Source organism: Amblyraja radiata, chromosome 16, assembly GCF_010909765.2.
Source record: "Amblyraja radiata isolate CabotCenter1 chromosome 16, sAmbRad1.1.pri, whole genome shotgun sequence".
NCBI classification, from domain to species: domain Eukaryota; kingdom Metazoa; phylum Chordata; class Chondrichthyes; order Rajiformes; family Rajidae; genus Amblyraja; species Amblyraja radiata.
The window spans coordinates 33,964,053-33,981,572 of record NC_045971.1 but is presented as its reverse complement, the minus strand read 5'-3'; the positions used below and the strand labels follow the sequence as shown (position 1 = coordinate 33,981,572).

The window sequence follows — 17,520 nt, the reverse complement described above, 5'->3', positions numbered from 1 at the left end:
TCTGTAACATTTTTGTCTATCCCCAATCATTGACTCTGGTTCACTCTCCACAATGCTGTCAGGCCATTTGGATATTTTCAGCATTATATTTCTTTGCGATTTCTAGACTTTACTTCGGAATAGGTGTTTGTTGGGTTTAGACCCTTAATCCACAAGACTCCTGTTTGTTCCTGTGGTCTAATTATCGAGGTAAGAGCAGGAGACAGCCATAATTCCAAGTTATAGACACTTCGTATCTCCGCTGGTCCATAACCTTCCACACTGTGTAGTGATATCAGAGAAAACTAAAGAAAATATATCATCACTATTTAGTTGGCACGTTGTAATGGAATCAAAATGTGTAATGCCCCTGTCCCACTAGGAAACCTGAACAGAAACCTCTGGAGACTTTGCACCGCACCCAAGGTTTCTGTGCGGTTCCCGGAGGTTTTTGTCAGTCTCCCTACCTGCTTCCACTCCCTGCAACCTCCGGCAACCACCTGCAACCTCCAGGAACCGCACAGAAACCTTGGGTGGGGCGCAAAGTCTCCAGAGGTTTCCGTTTAGGTTTCCTAAGTGGGACAGGGGCATAACTCTAATAATTTAAACACAGCTTAAGACTGAGCATTTTTATATGTTTCTTTCAGTGTGAGAAAGATTTGTTTAACAGGTGATAATAAATGTGAATAAAATCTACTGTTCAAAGTTTGTCCCCTGCGCATACTGACAGGGTCCAGATGCAGAGACTCATTGGGCAGCAGTCAGCCGCGGATTCACAGTAGGATTACAGACTAATTTGATTCCAATTCACCACTGAACCTGCGAAGTACAACTGCTGTGTCGCCAGCTGCTGTTGGAGATAGTCATAGAGTCATTGAGTCATAGAGTCATTAATACATCAGCATACAGAAAACATGCAGCAAACAGCATGCTGACCAAGTGCCCATCTATACGTCCTATATGCCCCAAATTGACCCATGTCCTATCCTTTCCGTTTCATGTACCTGTCCAAATGTCCATTAAACTTTGCTATTGTTCTTGCCCCAACCATTTCATTTGGCAGCTGGTTCCTTTTACGTACTCTCCTCTGTGTGAAAAGGTTGCACCTCAGGTTTCTATTGAACTTCTCCCTTCTTGCCTTAAACCTAGTTCTAATTATTGTTTCCCCAACCCTGGAAAAAAGACTGTATTCTATGCCCCACGTCAATTTATACACCTGTAGCAGATCTGCCCTCAGTCTCCAATGCTTCAAGGAATAAAATCCTAGTGTAGCGGGTGTGTGAGAGAGCCCGGAATGAAGGCTAGGAGCCAGGTAAATTCTGTAGAGGCTTTAATGAGTACAGCACACTACTCTCCGCTTCAGTGAGAGACTGAAGCCTGGTCTTACGCCAAAAATCCCTGCTCTTATCTACGTAGCAGGAAGCCGCTCCCGGACCTGTCCATCAAGTGCCGAGGGTGATGAAGCCGGGAGTGGCCTACTCCCCAGGAACCGCCACATTAGCCTAATTCATGCTAGCAAAATACTAGAATAGTATTTTCAGTTGTGCTATAATATTTGTTTTCTCTTGAGGCACAGCTGGGAGAGATGCAGCATCATAGCGCCTGTGACCCGGGTTCAATCCTGACCTTGAGCATTGTCTGTAAGGCGTTTGCACGTTCTCATTTTGACCGCTATTTTCCTTCCATGTCCCAAAGATGTGCGTCTGTGTAGCTTAATTGGCCTCTGTAAATTGCCCAGTGTGTGCAGAGAGTGAATGAGACAGTGGAATTACATAGAACTAATATGAATGGGTCAGCATGGACTTGGTGGGATGAAGGGCCTATTTCCATGCTGTATCTTTCAGTAATCTTCTAATTCTAAGGCTTCTTCCAAACAGCTGAGGTCTCTGGCTTTCTGCGGATTCACCCCCTTCCACAAAGCCCTGTATCCCCAGCAACGGAACATTTGCATTTTTCAGCTTGAAATTGTGCAATATGGTGCATACTGTAGCGAGTCTTTTAACTTACACTTGAATGCAATATATATGCTTTAAATTGGATTGGAGCGTTTTTGAAAGGGGGGAGTGTGCGATCACTGATCAGTGGCCTTGGGGGTACCTGGTGAGGGAGTGGAGCAACCGAGTGGGGAGAGGGTGTGGAAGAAGGGTGTCCCCCCTCTCAGGGTTGGAACATTTTGAAATTTGATGTATTAAAATCATGTTTTAGTGCACTGTAGAAGTATGATTTCAATGTTTTTTGTATGAAGTATTTTTAAGAGGTAACTTTTTAAGGGGTAACTTTATCCACACAAAGGGTGATGGGTGTATGGAACAAGCTGCCAGAGGAGGTAGTTGAGGCAGGGACCATCCCAACATTTAAGAAAAAGTTAGACTGATACATGGATAGGACAGGTTTGGAGGTATGGACCAAAAGCAGGTAGCGTATCTGGGACATGTTGGCGGGTGTGGGCAAGTTGCACCGAAGGGCCTGTTTTCACACTGTATCACTCTATGACTACATTATACCTCCACTATGCATGAATGCTTCAAAATCAAGTGATCGAGTTTTATTGCCATATACTCAAGCATAGAAAATAGGTGCAGGAATAGGCCATCGGCCCTTCCAGCCAGCACTGCCATTCAATATGATCATGGCTATTCATCTAAAATCAGTACCTCTTTCCTGTTTTTTCCCCATATCCCTTGATGTCGTTAGCCCCAAGAACTAAATGTAACTCTGTTGAAAACATCCAGTGAATTGGCCTGCACTGCCTTCTGTGGCAGAGAATTCCACAGATTCAAAACTCTCTGCGTGAAGAAAGTTTGTTCTCATCTCAGTCCTAACTGCCCCCCCCCCCTCCTTTATTCTTAAACTGTGACCCATGGTCCTGAGCGCCCCCAACATCGGGAACATTTTCCCTGCAGTTACAGTGAGTGAAAATGTAGCAGGCAAGCAGGATGCTTTCATCAACCACCCCCATTTGAAGTCCACTTTCTTCCACCGTATCTACCCAGTGCTTGGTACTTACTTCCAGCAGCAACTGGTAGTCCTCCAGGATGCACCGAGCCGCAGCCTGATCCATGCCGGTCACCTGGGCGAATTCGGCGCAGAAACTCTCACGGCAGCGGCGCAACGCTTCGACGCATCCGACGGCCCGGGACTCTTGCACTGAGGCTGCTCCATAGCCGGAGCTGCAGTGAGCGACTCGCCAGCCCGGCAAACACTCGCCAGCCCCGCTCCCCGTCCGCATCTGTCCCCGTCACTGCTTCTGCTTCCAACACCCATGGCCCATGCAGTTGATATGAGTTTTTAAATTTTCGTTGATCACAGAATTTCTCACAACAGAGCGAGAGAAATTTGTGATCAGCGTGAGAATATGGTGAAATGCGTGATTCTCACGCTCAATGCATGGGAGTTGGCAGCCCTGCCTCTCTATCCCCCTCTCCCTCTCTCCCCCCCCCTCTCTCCCCCCTCTCTCTCCCCCTCTCTCTCTCTCTCCCCTCTCTCTCCACCTCTCTTTCTCTCCCCTCTCTCTCTCCCACCCACCTCACTCTCATCCCTCTCTCTCTCCCCCTCTCTTCTGCTCCCTCTCCTCTCAACCCTCCTCTCTCTCCCCCCCCCTCCCCTCCCGCTCTCTCTCCTCTCTCCCCTCTCTCCCCCCTCTCTCTCACTCTCTCCCCCACTCTCTCTCTCTCTCCCCTCTCTCTCCCCGTCTCTCTCTCCCCCCTTCCTCTCTCTCCTCTCTTCCTCTCTCTCTCCCCCCTCTCTCTCTTTTCCCCCTAACTCTCTCTCCCCTCTCTTTCCACTAACTCTCTCTCCCCTCTCTTTCCCCAAACTCTCTCTCCCCCCTCTCTCTCTCCCTCTCTCTCTCTTCCCCCTCTCTCCCTCCCACCTCACTCTCCCCCTCTCTCTCGTCCCCCTCCCCTCTCTCCCTCTCTTTCTTCCTTCTCTTTCCCCTAACTCTCTCTCCCCTCTCTTTCCCCTATCACTCTCCCCCTGGCTCTCTCTCTCCCCTCTCTCTTTCTCCTCTGTCTCTATCTCCTCTTTCTCTTTGCCCCCCCCATCTCTCTCTTTCCCCCTCTCCATCTCTCTTTTACCACCCCTCTCTCTTCCCCCTCTCTCCCCCATTCTCTCCTACCCTCTCCTTCCTCCCTTTCTTCCCTCTCACTCTTCCCTCTCTCTTCCCCCCTCTCCCACCTCACTCTTCCCCCTCTCTCTCCCCAACCTCTCTCTCCCCTACCTCTCTCTCCCCCCTCTCCCTCTCCATTCACGCCCCCTCTGTCTCTCTCCTCTCTCTCCTCTCAGCCCCCCTCTCTCTCCCCCCACTATCTCCCTGTCTCCTTACCCTCTGTCTCTCTCCACCTCCCTTTGAGAGTCTGTCCCTTCGGCACAGAGACTCTCGCGGCAGCGGCAGCGGCGCAACGCTACCGACGCCCCCAACGCCCCGGGACTTGCACTGTCCGGAGTGCTCCATGCCCGGAGCTGCAGCGTCAGCGCCGCAAACACTCGACAGCCCCGGCTCCCCGCATCTGTTACCGTCGCTGGTTCTGCTCCCATCCCTCCCGCAGCCCCGGCTCTCCAACACCCGCGGACCATGCAGTTTATCAGAGTTTTGACATTTTCGTTGATCACAAAATTTCTCACCAAATTTCTCATCAAAGCATGAGAGTTGGCAGCCCTGCTAGGGGTAGTTTACAGAAGCCAATTATCCTAAAAAACCCACCTATCTTTGTGATGTAGGAGGAAACTGGAGAAGCAATTTGTGGCAGCACCGTGGCACAAGAGTAGAGTTGCTGCCTTTCAAGGTTTCATCCTGACTATGGCTGCTTTCTGTATGGACTTTGTACATTCTCCCTGTGATCACGTGGGTCTTCTCCCGGAGCTTGGGTTTCCTCCCACCCCATTCAATGTGATCATGGCTGATCATCCACAATCAGTACCCCATTCCTGCCTTCTCCCCATATCCCCTGACTCCGCTATCTTTAATTTATTTTTACTACATTATTTTACAATTGCACAATTGCATAAGACCATTGTGTGCGGTGTTCAGTTTTGCTCACCCTGGTATTGGAAAGATGCTATTAAACCTGAAAGAATGCAGAGAATACATATTTCCCATTCATATTTCCCATTCCCATCCAAAGGTCTTTTTAATGTTGTTGTTATTGTACCTGCCTCAACTAGTTCCTCTGACAGCTTATTCCACATACTATAGGTACTGCCCTTTGTGTGAAAATATTGTCCCTCAAGATCCTATTAAATATTTCCCTTCTAACCTTAAACCCATGTCCTTGGGTGCTTGATTGTTCTACCCAGGCTAAAAGTCTCTGTGAATCCACCCTATCCATTTCCCTCATGGTCTTATAGACCCCATGCCGTAACAACTACCATCCAGTGGCATTGACATCCACCATCATGATGCTTTGAGAAGCTAGTTATGGAACGCATTAAATTCAGTGTTGCAAGCATGAAGAAGGATCTCGACCCGAAATGTAACCCATTCCTTCTCTCCAGAGATGCTGCCTGTCCTGCTGAGCTACTCTAGCTTTTTGTGTCTGTCTTCGGTTTAAACCAGCATCTGCAGTTTGTTTCTGCACATCTGGTTCATAGACTACAGCTCTGCTTTTAACACCATTATACCAGCGAAAACTCAATACCAAACTCACAGTGTCAGCAATTATCTCTGCAACTGGACAAATCACCCTCCACGATAATCCTCAACACGGGGGCTCCGCAAGGATGTGTTCTCAGCCCCCTTCTTTACTCCTTGTACACCCACGACTGCGCAGCCAAGTACAAATCTGATTCAATTTACAAATTCGCAGACAACAGCACCATTGTGGGCTGAATATCAAATAATGATGAGACGGAGTACAGGAATGAGATTGAGAACCTCGTGTCCTGGTTATAGAGTCATAGAGTGATACAGTGTGGAAACAGGCCCTTCGGCCCAACTTGCCCAAACCGGCAAGGGCACTGTATGGAGTTTTCAGTAAAGGGAGTTTACACTCCCACAACAAGGGGGTTTCAGTAAAGTCCATGCAAAGTTTTAACTGAGCTGATAGGAGGTGACACAGCTCCATGAGCACAAAGTATGAGCATCAACCTTTAACCTATCACCATGGTGGTGCAGTGGTGGAGTTGCTGTCTTACAGCGCCAGAGACCCGGGTTCGATCCTGACTACGGGTGCTGTCAGGATGGAGTTTATACGTTCTCCCTGTGACCGCGTGGATTTTCTCCCGGAACTCTGGCTTCCTCCCATACTCCAGACACACACTCTAAAGACGTTAATTGGCTTCAGTAAAAATTGTAAATCGTCCCCAGTATGTAGGATAGTCCTGGCGTACAGGGATCGCTGGCCAGCACGTACTCAGTGGGCCGAAGGGCCTGTTTCTGCCCTGTGTCTGTAAACTGGAAACTACAAAAACTAGTAGAAGCTGGCTGGTTCATGAGTATATGAGAACTGATTTTTCCAACTCAGATTAATTTACATGTTGCAATAGGGAAGTGTTGGGTGAAGAAATATTCACTGATAAATGGGGAGTGACCTACTTGGTGGACATTAAGACCCCTAGAAATAGGTCCCAAATCCTTCCACTCCGGGTTAGTCCAATGTTTAAATGCTGAGCACCATTTTATTTCGATTGTGTTGTCACCACACCATTCCAGGGGAAATTTCCTGGCATTTTCTCACACTATCCCAACACTAATAATAATAATAATAAATTTTATTTATGGGCGCCTTTCAAGAGTCTCAAGGACACCTTACAAAAATTTAGCAAGTAGAGGAAAAACATGTAAGCGGAATGAAATAAATAGTAGAGACATGACTAGTACACAAATTAAAGACAGAGTTCAATTCAAAACACAATATGAGGCAAATCAAGCACAGGTGAAAAGGGAGGGGGACGTGGGGCTAAGGATAGGCAGAGGTGAAGAGATGGGTCTTGAGGCGGGACTGGAAGATGGTGAGGGACACGGAATTGCGGATCAGTTGGGGGAGGGAGTTCCAGAGCCTGGGAGCTGCTCTGGAGAAGGCTCTGTCCCTAAAACTGCGGAGGTTGGACTTGTGGATGGAGAGGAGACCGGCTGATGTGGATCTGAGGGACCGTGAGGGTTGGTAGGGGGAGAGGAGGTCAGTGAGATATGGGGGGGGCCAGATGGTGGATGGCTTTGTAGGTGAGGACCAGGATTTTGTAGGTGATCCGGTGGGAGATGGGAAGCCAGTGAAGTTGCTTGAGGACTGGAGTGATGTGATGCCAGGATTTGGTGTGGGTGATGAGTCGGGCGGCTGCATTCTGGACCAGTTGGAGTCGGTTGATGTAGGTGGAGCTGATGCCAAGGAGAAGTGAGTTGCAGTAGTCCAGTCGGGAGGAGATGAAGGCATGGATGAGTCTTTCAGCAGCGGGAGGTGTGAGAGAGGGTCTGATTTTGGCGATGTTGCGGAGGTGAAAGAAGGAGGTTTTAATGACATGGCGGATGTGAGGCTCAAGGGAGAGGGTGGAATCAAAGATCATGCCAAGGTAGCGAGCCTGGGGAGATGGGGAGACAGTGGTGCCGTCGATGGTGAGAGTGGGGTTATTGATTTTGCTGAGTGTGGATTTGGAGACTGAGATTCCCAAAACACTGTGAGAACATCATCACCACATTGGTTTGGGAATCCTACCTTCGCCAAAAGGCAACGACAAACAAAAAGCTCAGTGCATCCACTTTATTTTCCTTGCTCTCCCTATGCCCGTTAACCATCATTAACATTGCCAATGTGTCCATTCTTACTAAGCATAGAAACATAGAAAATAGGTGCAGGAGTAGGCCATTCAGCCCTTCAAGCCAGCACTGCCATTCAATATGATCATGGCTGATCATCCAAAATCAGTACCCCGTTCCAACTTTTTCCCCATATCCCTTGATTACGATATCCTTAAGAGCTAAATCTAACTCTCTCTGGAAAGCATCCAGTGAATTGGCCTCCACTGCCTTCTGTGCAAGAGAGTTCCACAGATTCATACCTCTCTGGGTGAAAAAGTTCCTCATCTCAGTCCTAAATGACCTACCCCTTATCCCTAAACTGTGACCTCTGGTTCTGGACTCCCCCAACTTCAGGAACTTTTTTCCTGCACCTACCCTGTCCAATCCTTTAAGAATTTTATATGTTTCTATAAGATCCTCTCTCATCTTTATAAATTCAAGTGAATACAAGCCCATTCAACCCATTCTTTCATCATATGCTAGTGCCATCCCAGGGATTAACCTCATGAACCTACGCTGCACTCCCTCAATAGCAAGAATGTCCTTCCTCAAATTAGGACCAAAACTGCACACAATACTCCAGGCGTGGTCTCACCAGGGCCCTGTACAACTGCAGAAGGACCTCTTTGTTCCTATACTCAACGGCTCTCGTTATGAAGGCCAACATGCCATTAGCTTTCTTCATTGCCTGCTCTACCTGCATGCTTACTTTCAGTGATTGATGTACAAGGACACCAGGTCTTGTTGCACCTCCCCTTTTCCTAATCTGACACCATTCAGATAATAATCTGTCTTCTTGTTCTTGCCACCAAAATGCATAACTTCCCATATATCCACATTAAACTGCATCTACCACTCACCCAACCTATCCAAGTCACCCTGCAGCCTCAAAGCATCCTCCTCTCAGCTCACACTGCTTTGTGTCATCTGCAAATTTGGAGATGATGTGGCGGTACCTGGTGGCTAGCCATGGGTAGCGAACCCTCGGCTCAGGAGGGAGGAGTTGAGTGTCTCGGAGTGGGAGGGGTTGGGTCAAGGGGTCCAATCCGGACTATTTATGGTCGGGTCACGCCCAGTCACAGGGTTGGAGTTGGAAGCAGCACAGTGACAGTAATAAATACACATTTCGTTCACATAACTTTGTTTTCGCCTCATTCTTGGCTGGACTCCTGGCGTTCCCGCTACACTGGTGACCCCGACGAGCAGGAGTGGAATCCTGGAAAAATGTACAGCGCTCAACCTGCCGCGGTAGCATTGCATCTCGCGGTGCAGCCAATACTTCCAGGAGGGCCGGCACTTCGTGGCCTTCACGGACCATAAGCCCCTTACATTCGGTTTCTCTAAGGTCTTGGATCCATGGTCAGCCCGCCAGCAGCGCCAGTTGACAGCCATATCGGAATACACCACCAATGTCCGGCACATCGCCGGTAAATGCAACCTGGTGGTGGACGCATTGTCCCACACAGAGATCGCTGCCATGCTCAACCCGGCCGTCAGGATAGACTACTCTGCCTTGGCGGCGGCACAGCTGATGGACGAGGAAATGCCAGTTTACCGCACCGTGATCTCTGGATTGGTGCTGGAAGATGTGCCGTTGTGTCCCTCGGGTGGTTCCATTTCATGCAAAGTGTCCATGGGACAGCCGCGGCCGGTTGTCCCGGCGGCCTGGCGCCGCCGTGTTTTTGAAGTGATCCACGGTCTGGCCCACCCATTGATCTGGGCCACGGTTGCCATGTGGCGGCAAGGTTCATCTGGCATGGTCTGTGGAAGCAGATTGGTCGCTGGGCAAGGTCGTGCATCCCGTGCCAGTCGTCCAAGCTACATCAGCACATCCATGCACGATTTCTCGGTGCCACACTGACGGTTGGACCATGTGCACGTGGACATCGTGGGGCCGCTGCCACCATCCCGGGGTGTGTCGCATCTACTAACGGTGGTAGATAATTTTATGGGGCGGCCAGAGGTCATCCTGCTCGTAGACACTTCCGCCCAGTCGTGCGTTCAGGCCCTTGTGGCAAACGGGATTGCCCGCTTCGGGGTTCCCATCGATATCACTTCAGACAGGGGCGCCAGTTCACACCCGAGCTGTGGTCCGCGATGGCCCGTCTGCTGGGGATGCAGCTCCGCCATTCGACAGCATACCATCCCCGGTCAAATGGGTTGGTGGAGCGGTTCCACCGCCGTCTCAAGGCCGCCCTGAAAGCTCGCCTTTACTGGCCCGGAGTGGATGGATGAGCTGCCATGGGTGTTGTTGGGGATTCAGACTGCTCCTAAGGAGGATTTGGCATCATCCTCAGCGGAGTTGGTGTATGGCGCTCCGCTCACCATCCCAGGAAAGTTCGTCCCGGCCGCTGATGGGTCCCGGGAACCTCCGTCCTCCATGTTGCTGCGCTTGCGGGAGATAGTCGGCGCCCTGTCTCCCATCCCGACTTCTCGGCATGGCATGGCCCCTTGCCATGGCCCCTTTCATCTTTCTACACCATGACGCCCACTGGTCGCCCTTGCAACGGCCCCATGAAAGTCCCTTTTGGGTGCTGCAGCACGGGACAGCAACATTTGTACTGGACATGGGGGGCCGGCAAGAGACTGTGTCCGTGGCACGCCTTAAGCAGGCCCATTTGGACTTGAGCGAGCCGGTTCTGGAGGCCTAGCCTCCTCGTCGCGGACGCCCGCCGGTGCAGGTTCCTGTATGTTCTTCCGGGTAGGTCAAGGACTCTGTTCGGGTTGACGTGTTTACGCGGTCAGGCCGCCTGGTTGGCGTCCCATCCATTTCAGTTCCTCCGGTTCTGGGGGGGGGGGGGGGTCATGTGGCGACACCTGATGGCTAGCAACGGGTAGTGAACCCTCGGCTTAGGAGTTGAGCGTCTCGGAGTGGGAGGCGTTGGGTCATGGGGTCTGACCCGGGGTATTTAAGGTCGGGTCACGCCTGGTCACGGGGTTGGAGTTGGAAGCAGCACAGTGACAGTAATAAAAACACATTTTGTTCTCATAACTCTTCGACTCATTCTTGGCTGGACTCCTGGAGTCCCCGCTACAATGTTACATTTAATTCCCTTGTCTAAATCATTAATATATATTGTAAATAACTGGGGGTCCCAGCACCGAGACTTGCGGCACCCCACTAGTCACTGCCTGCCATTCCGAAAAGGACCCGTTAATTCCTACTCTTTGCTTCTTGTTTGCCAACGAGCTCTCTATCCATGTCAATACCCTACCCCCAATACCATGTGCTCTAATTTTTGCACACTAATCTCCTGTGTGTGACCTCGTCAAAGGCTTTTTGAAAGTCCAGATACACCACATCCACTGGCTCTCCCTTATCCATTCTACTTTACATCCTCAAAAAATTCCCGAAGATTAGCCAAGCAAGATTTTTCCTTCATAAATGCATAAATCCATGCTGACTTTGACCAATCCTGTCACTGCTTTCCAAATGCGCTGCTATTACATCTTTAATAATCTACTCAAGCATCTTCCCCACCACCGATGTAAGGCTAACTGGTCTATAATTCCCCGTTTTCTCTCTCACTCCCTTCCTAAAAAGTGAAGTTACATTGGCCACCCTCCAGTCCACAGGAATTGATCCAGAGTCAATAGAACATTGGAAAATGATCACCAGTGCATCCACAATTTCTAGGGGCACCTCCTTGAGTACTCTGGGATGCAGACCATCAATCCCTGGGGATTTATCTGCCTTCAGTCCCAACAGTTAACCCAACACCATTTCCTGACCAATGTGGATTCCTTTCAGTTCCTCCCTTCCACTAGATCCTCGGTCCCCCAGTATTTTTGTAGATTGTTTGTGTCTTCCTTAGTGATGGCAGAACCAAAGTACTTGTTTAACTGATTTGCCATTTCCTTGTTTCCCATTATAAATACACCTGTTTCTGACTGTACGGGACCTGCATTTGTCTTCACTAATCGTTTCCTCTTCACATATCTCAAGAAACTTTCAGTCAGTTTTTATATTCCCCACAAGTTTTCTTTCATGCTCTATTTACCCCTTCTTAATTAGCCCCTTTGTCCCCTTCTGTTGAATACTAAATTTCTCCCAGTCCTCCGGTTTGCTGCTTTTTCTAGCCAATTTAAATGCATCTTCCTTGGATTCAACTATGCCTCTTCTTTGGATTTAGAGGATAGCCACTTATTGGAAACCAAGCCAGTACAACTAACCGTCGGGTAGTGCTACATGCTTGTGACTCTAGAGGACCAGGCTTGATCCTGACAGGTACTGTCTGTGAGAAGTTTGCACGTTCACCTTTGGCATGCAGGTAGGCTAGTTGGACACTGTAACATACTGCTCAATGTAAGTCTTAGTTTAGTTTAGATTAGTTTCGAGATATTGCATGGAAACAGGCCCTTCAACCTACCGAGTCCGCACCTACCAGTGATCCCGCACATTAACACTCTTCTACACACACTTAGGACATTTTAAAATTTTACCAAGCCAATTAACCTATAAACCTGTGCGACTTCGGAGTGTGGGAAGACACCGGAGTTCCCGGAGAAAACCCACGCAGGTCACGGAGTTCCATAGGATATTGTGTATAGAATGTCCTTGTAACATGAAAACAGTTCACCATTTCAGGCCCAGTTCATACTACAGAAGGTTATTATTTGATGGAGGATACATCCCTTTATATCATGACAGCGGTTGAATGGTCTTGGCCAATACTAATGAAATCGGATAGAGTCATAGAGTGATGCAGTGTGGAAACAGGCCCTTCGGCCCAACTTGCCCACACCGGCCAACAATGTCCCAGCTACACCCGCCTGCGCTTGGTCCATATCCCTCCAAACCTGTCCTATCCATGTACCTGTCTAACTGTTTCTTAAATGATGGGATAGTCCCAGCCTCAACTATCTCCTCTGGCAGCTTGTTCCATACACCCACCACCCTTTGTGTGGAAAAGTTACCCCTCGGATTCCTATTAAATCTTTTCCCTTCACCTAGAACCTATGTCCTCTGGTCCTCGATTCCCCTACTCTGGGCAAGAAACTCTGTGCATCTAAATCTGTGAATCTGTTCCTTGTTTTTATACATGAGATGTAAAGACACGATAACTTTAAAATAATTCACTAAACAAAAGTGGGGAGAGGTGGAGTATGTTTGTTTTATGGATAGAGTTCTTATGTTATGCACTGACCATATATTAGTATTCATCCCAATTTATTTTTCCACGTTCCCATCATTTCTCCCCAAATACTACCACTCACCTTCACATTAGGTGTAATTTACCATAGGTGCCCAGTAAACCTATCAGCCAGCATGTCTTTGGGATGTGGGAGGAAACCGGAGCACTTGGGGGAAATCCATGCGGACCCTGGGAGAACGTGCAAACTCCGTGCGGACAGCACCTGCGGTCAGTATTGAACCTGGGTATTTGGAGCTGTGAGGCAGCAGCTCTACCAGCTGTGCCACTGTGCTGCCCTGGATCCAGAAAGTTCTTCCTGGGCCGCACAGGGTAGAGTTGCTGCCTTACAGCGCCAGAGACCCGGGTCCGATCCAGACTACAGGTGCTGTCTGTATGGAGTTTGTACGTTCTCCCCGTGACCGCATGGGTTTACCCCAGGTGATCCAGTTTCCTCCCACACTCCAAAGACATCCAAGTTTGTAGGTTAATTGGCTTCTGTAAATTGTAATTTGTCTTTAGTATGTAGGATAGTGCTGGTAAGGGGTGATCGCTTGTCGGCATTGATTTGATGGACCGAAGGGCCTGTTTCCACACTGCATCTCTAAAGTCTAAAAGGGTGCAGGAAGGAGATACATGTATGTGAGAAACCTCCAACAGGGCCAATGGACAAATGTAGAGGAGAGAACTAAATGAATAACTACCACTGGCACAGCGGCTGATATGCCCGTGCTCTACTAATCAATGATAACTTGCGGGGATAATAAGAAATGTGCAATATAATTCTATTGTCATTGTCATAAGGTCATTCGTGATAGGAGCAGAATTAGGCCATTAGGCCCATTAAATCTACTCCGCCATTCAACCATGACTGATCTACCTCTCCCTCCTAACCATTCTCCTGCCTTCTCCCCATAACCCCTGACACCCGCACTAATCAAGAATCTATCTATCTTCACCTTAAAAATATCCACTGACTTGGCTGCCACGGCCTTCTGTGACAAAGAATTGCATATTCACCACCCTCTGATTAACGAAATACCTCCTCATCTCCTTCCTAAAGGAACGTCCTTTAATTCTGATGCTATGACCTTTAGTCCTAGACTCTCCCATTAGTGGAAACATCCTCTCCACATCCACTCTATCAAAGCCTTTCACTATTCTGTTTGCTTCATTGTGGTCACCCCTCATTCTTCTAAACTCCAGCGAGTGCAGGTCATCCTGTCATGTGCCAATTATTTGTCCTATTACTGTCCTCTTTCACCTTGTACTACCTTCAATCTGCCATAAACTCAACCACTATCTTTCCTTTTACTCCTTCCTTTAGCCACTGTGAAATGGAATGTCTTCATAAGTTATAGGAGCAGCAGTAGGCCATTCGTCTGTGGCAATGCGTTCCAGATTCACCACTCTCTGATTAAATAGTTATTCAATCCGATTGAGTGTGCTGGTATGAAGATAGAAAACCCATGAAAGATATAGCATGATCATAACAAGTTCATCAGGGAACAGGAGATAGACACAAAAAGCTGGAGTAAGTCAGCAGGACAGGCAGCATCTCTGGAGAGAAGGAATGGGTGACGTTTTGGGTCGAGGCCCTTGTTCAGACTGGTTAGAGATAAGGGAAATGAGGTGATGTGGTGAGATAAAGAACAATGAATGAAAGATGTGCAAAAAAGTAACGATAACAAAGGAAACACACCATTGTAAGTTATTTGTCGGGTGAAAATGAGAAGCTAGTGCGACTTGGATGGGGGAGGGATAGAGAGAGGGAATGCCGGGACTACCTGAAGTGAGAGAAATCAATATTCATACCACTGGGCTGTAAGCTACCCAAGCCAAATATGAGATGCTGTTCCTCCAATTTGCATTTAGCCTCACTCTGACAATGGAGGAGATTGAGGACAGAAAGGTCTGTGTAGGCATTGGAAGGAGAATTAGTGTCCAGCAACCGGGAGATTAGGTTGGTTCATGCGGGCTGAGCGAAGGTGTTCTCCGAAACGATCGTCCAGTGTGCGTTTGGTCTCGCCGATGTATAAGAGACCACATCTTGGATACAGTAGATGAGGTTGGAGGAGGTGCAAGTGAACCTCTACCTGAAAGAATTGTCGGAGTCCCTGGACAGAGTCGAGGGAGGAGGTATAGCAACAGGTATTGCATCTTCTGCAGTTGCAGGGGAAGGTACCTGGGGAGGGGGTGGGAAGGGTGGGAAGGGATGAGTTAACCAGGGAGTTGCGGAGGTAACGGTCTCTGCGGAAGGCGGAAAAGGGTGGAGATGGGAAAATGTGGCTAGTAGTGGGATCCCGTTGGAGGTTTCGGTGTTGTATATGACAGCTGATGAGGATTAGGGTGACTGTCTCTGTTGCGACTAGGGGAAGGGGGAGCAAGGGCAGAGCTGCGGGGTACCGAGGAGACATGAGTGGGGGCCTCGTCTATGGTGGGAGAGGGGAACCCCCGTTCCCTATAGAATGAGGACATTGTGGATGTTCTAATATGGAACAACTCAACTTGGGCACAGGTGTAGCGTAGATGGAGGAATTGGGAGTAGGGGATAATGTCTTTGAAGGAAGCAGGGTGGGAAGAAGTATAGTCGAGATAGTTGTGGGAGTGTGTGGGTTTGTAATGGACGTCAGTTGATAGTCTATCTCCTGTGATGGCGCTGCTGTTCCTACATGCACTGACTATGATTGACTTTGGGGACAATCTGATCTCCTATTTTAATCTGTTGTATTGGGACACCAATTAAATTGAGAGGCACACTAACATTTCTGGTAGAGTTTCCATCCTGACCTCGGGTGCTGTCTATGCGGAGTTTCCCTGTGTCCACATGGGTTTCCTCTGGGTGCTCTGGTTTCCTCCCACATCCAAAAGATGTGCAAATTTGCAGCATATTTGACCTCGGTAAATTGTCCCATGTCTGTCGAAAGTGGTTGATGGTCGACGAAGGCTTTTTCTATGATATATCTCTAAACTAAAGCATGGTGGCGCAAGGAACGGCAAGGTGACGCAGCGGTAGAGTTGCTGCCTTGCAGTGCCAGAGACCCAGGTTCAATGCTGACTACGGATGCTGTCTGTATGGAGTTTGTATGTTCTCCCCGTGACCGCATGGGCTTTCCCTGGGTTCTCTGGTTTCCTCCCACACTCCAAAGATCTACATGTTTGTAGGTTAATTTGGCTTCAGTAAAAATTGTAAATTGTCTCTAGTGTGTACGATAGTGTTAGTGTTGGCTGGTTGGCGAGGACTTGGTGGGCCAAAGGGCCTGTTTCACTAAACAAAGCGAAACGAAATGCAACAAAAAAAACTAAATGAAACTAAACTAAATGTGCCAAGTTGCTACATCCTTAATTTCAGCATTCCCACCACACCTCCACCCCCACCCACCAGACAGTAGTAAGTTCTACCACCAATCCCCTGATCTTAGTCCTGACAACAACCTTCTCTGAAACTCCAAACATGGGATCAACCACAGCATTGCAATCCTCCGATGCCCAGAGCCAGAATCTCCATTCCCCATCATTCTCCAGACCACCACCAACTCCCACCACCAGCATTTCCTCCCATTCAAACCATCACAGCTTTCCTATGCCCAGCATATCCAATTCCCATATGGGCATTAATGCCCTCATGCTTCCATTGCAGGGCAGCTTAGTGGCCTGGCAGTAGAGTTGTTGCCTCACAGTGCGAGAGGCCCGGGTTTGATCCTGACTGTGCGTGCTGTCTGTATGGAGTTTGTACGTTCTCCCCATGACTTGCATTTTCCCTGGGATCTCTGCTTTCATCGCACCTTCCAAAGGCATACAGGTTTGTCTGTTAATTGGCTTCGGTAAAATTGAACATTGTCCTCAGTGTGCGTGTACATAGTGTTAATGTGCGGGGATCGCTGGTCCATGCGGACTAAACTAAACCTTGCATGTCCAGAACTTCCTGAACTTACTCCAGAACAAATCCACATCCCTCCATGCCCTGCATATCCATATGTCTATCCAAAACCCTGTCAAACATCACTGTTCTATCTACAACCTCCACCCCTGACAGCACATTACAGACACTCACCAGCTTCCGTGTAAAGATATTGTCCACACATCTCCTTTAAACTTTGCCCCTCTCATATGAAAACTATTTGATTTTTCCACCCTGGGAAAAAGGTTCTGACTGTCTACCCTCTCTACGCCTCTCATCATTTTATATACTTTTATCAGGTTTCCCCGCAACGTTCGGTGTTCCAGAGCAAACAATCCAAGCCTGTCCAACCTCTCACTGTAGCCAGTGCCCCTAATCCAGGCATCATTCTGGTAAGACACCTCTGTACCTTTTTTAAAGCCTCCTCATCCTTCCTGTAATGGGACGGCCAGAATCCATGCATGCAATATTCCAAATGCGACCTTACCAACGTCCTATAAACATGCATCATGACATCATGACTCTTATACTCAATGCCCGACCGATGAAAACGAGCACACCAGATGCCTTCTTTGCACTCTATCTACTCGTGTTGCTGCTTCCAGGGAGCTGAGATCTCTCTGCACATCAATGTTTATCTGCTTCGATTGGATAACATGCACATAGAAAGCTTTTCACTGTATCTCTGTACACGTGACAACAATATGCAAAAATCTAAACCTGAAAGAGAAAGCAAGTCAGTGACCGCAGAAAAAGAAAGTTTCTATTTACTGCCGCGC

General features: G+C 48.5%; 1 protein-coding gene across 3 annotated transcripts in view; it reads right to left on the bottom strand.

Moving 5' to 3' along the window:
- Positions 1-17,520, bottom strand: part of tmem98 (transmembrane protein 98) — a 73,290-nt gene that overhangs the window by 30,106 nt on the left and 25,664 nt on the right. The window contains exon 2 of one of the 3 annotated variants that reach the window (XM_033035434.1): positions 12,478-12,481. The exons of the other annotated variants lie outside the window; for them this stretch is intronic. The gene's annotated coding sequence lies outside the window, so the exon portion shown is untranslated. The remainder of the gene's footprint in view (positions 1-12,477; positions 12,482-17,520) is intronic. 3 annotated transcript variants of the gene reach the window in all.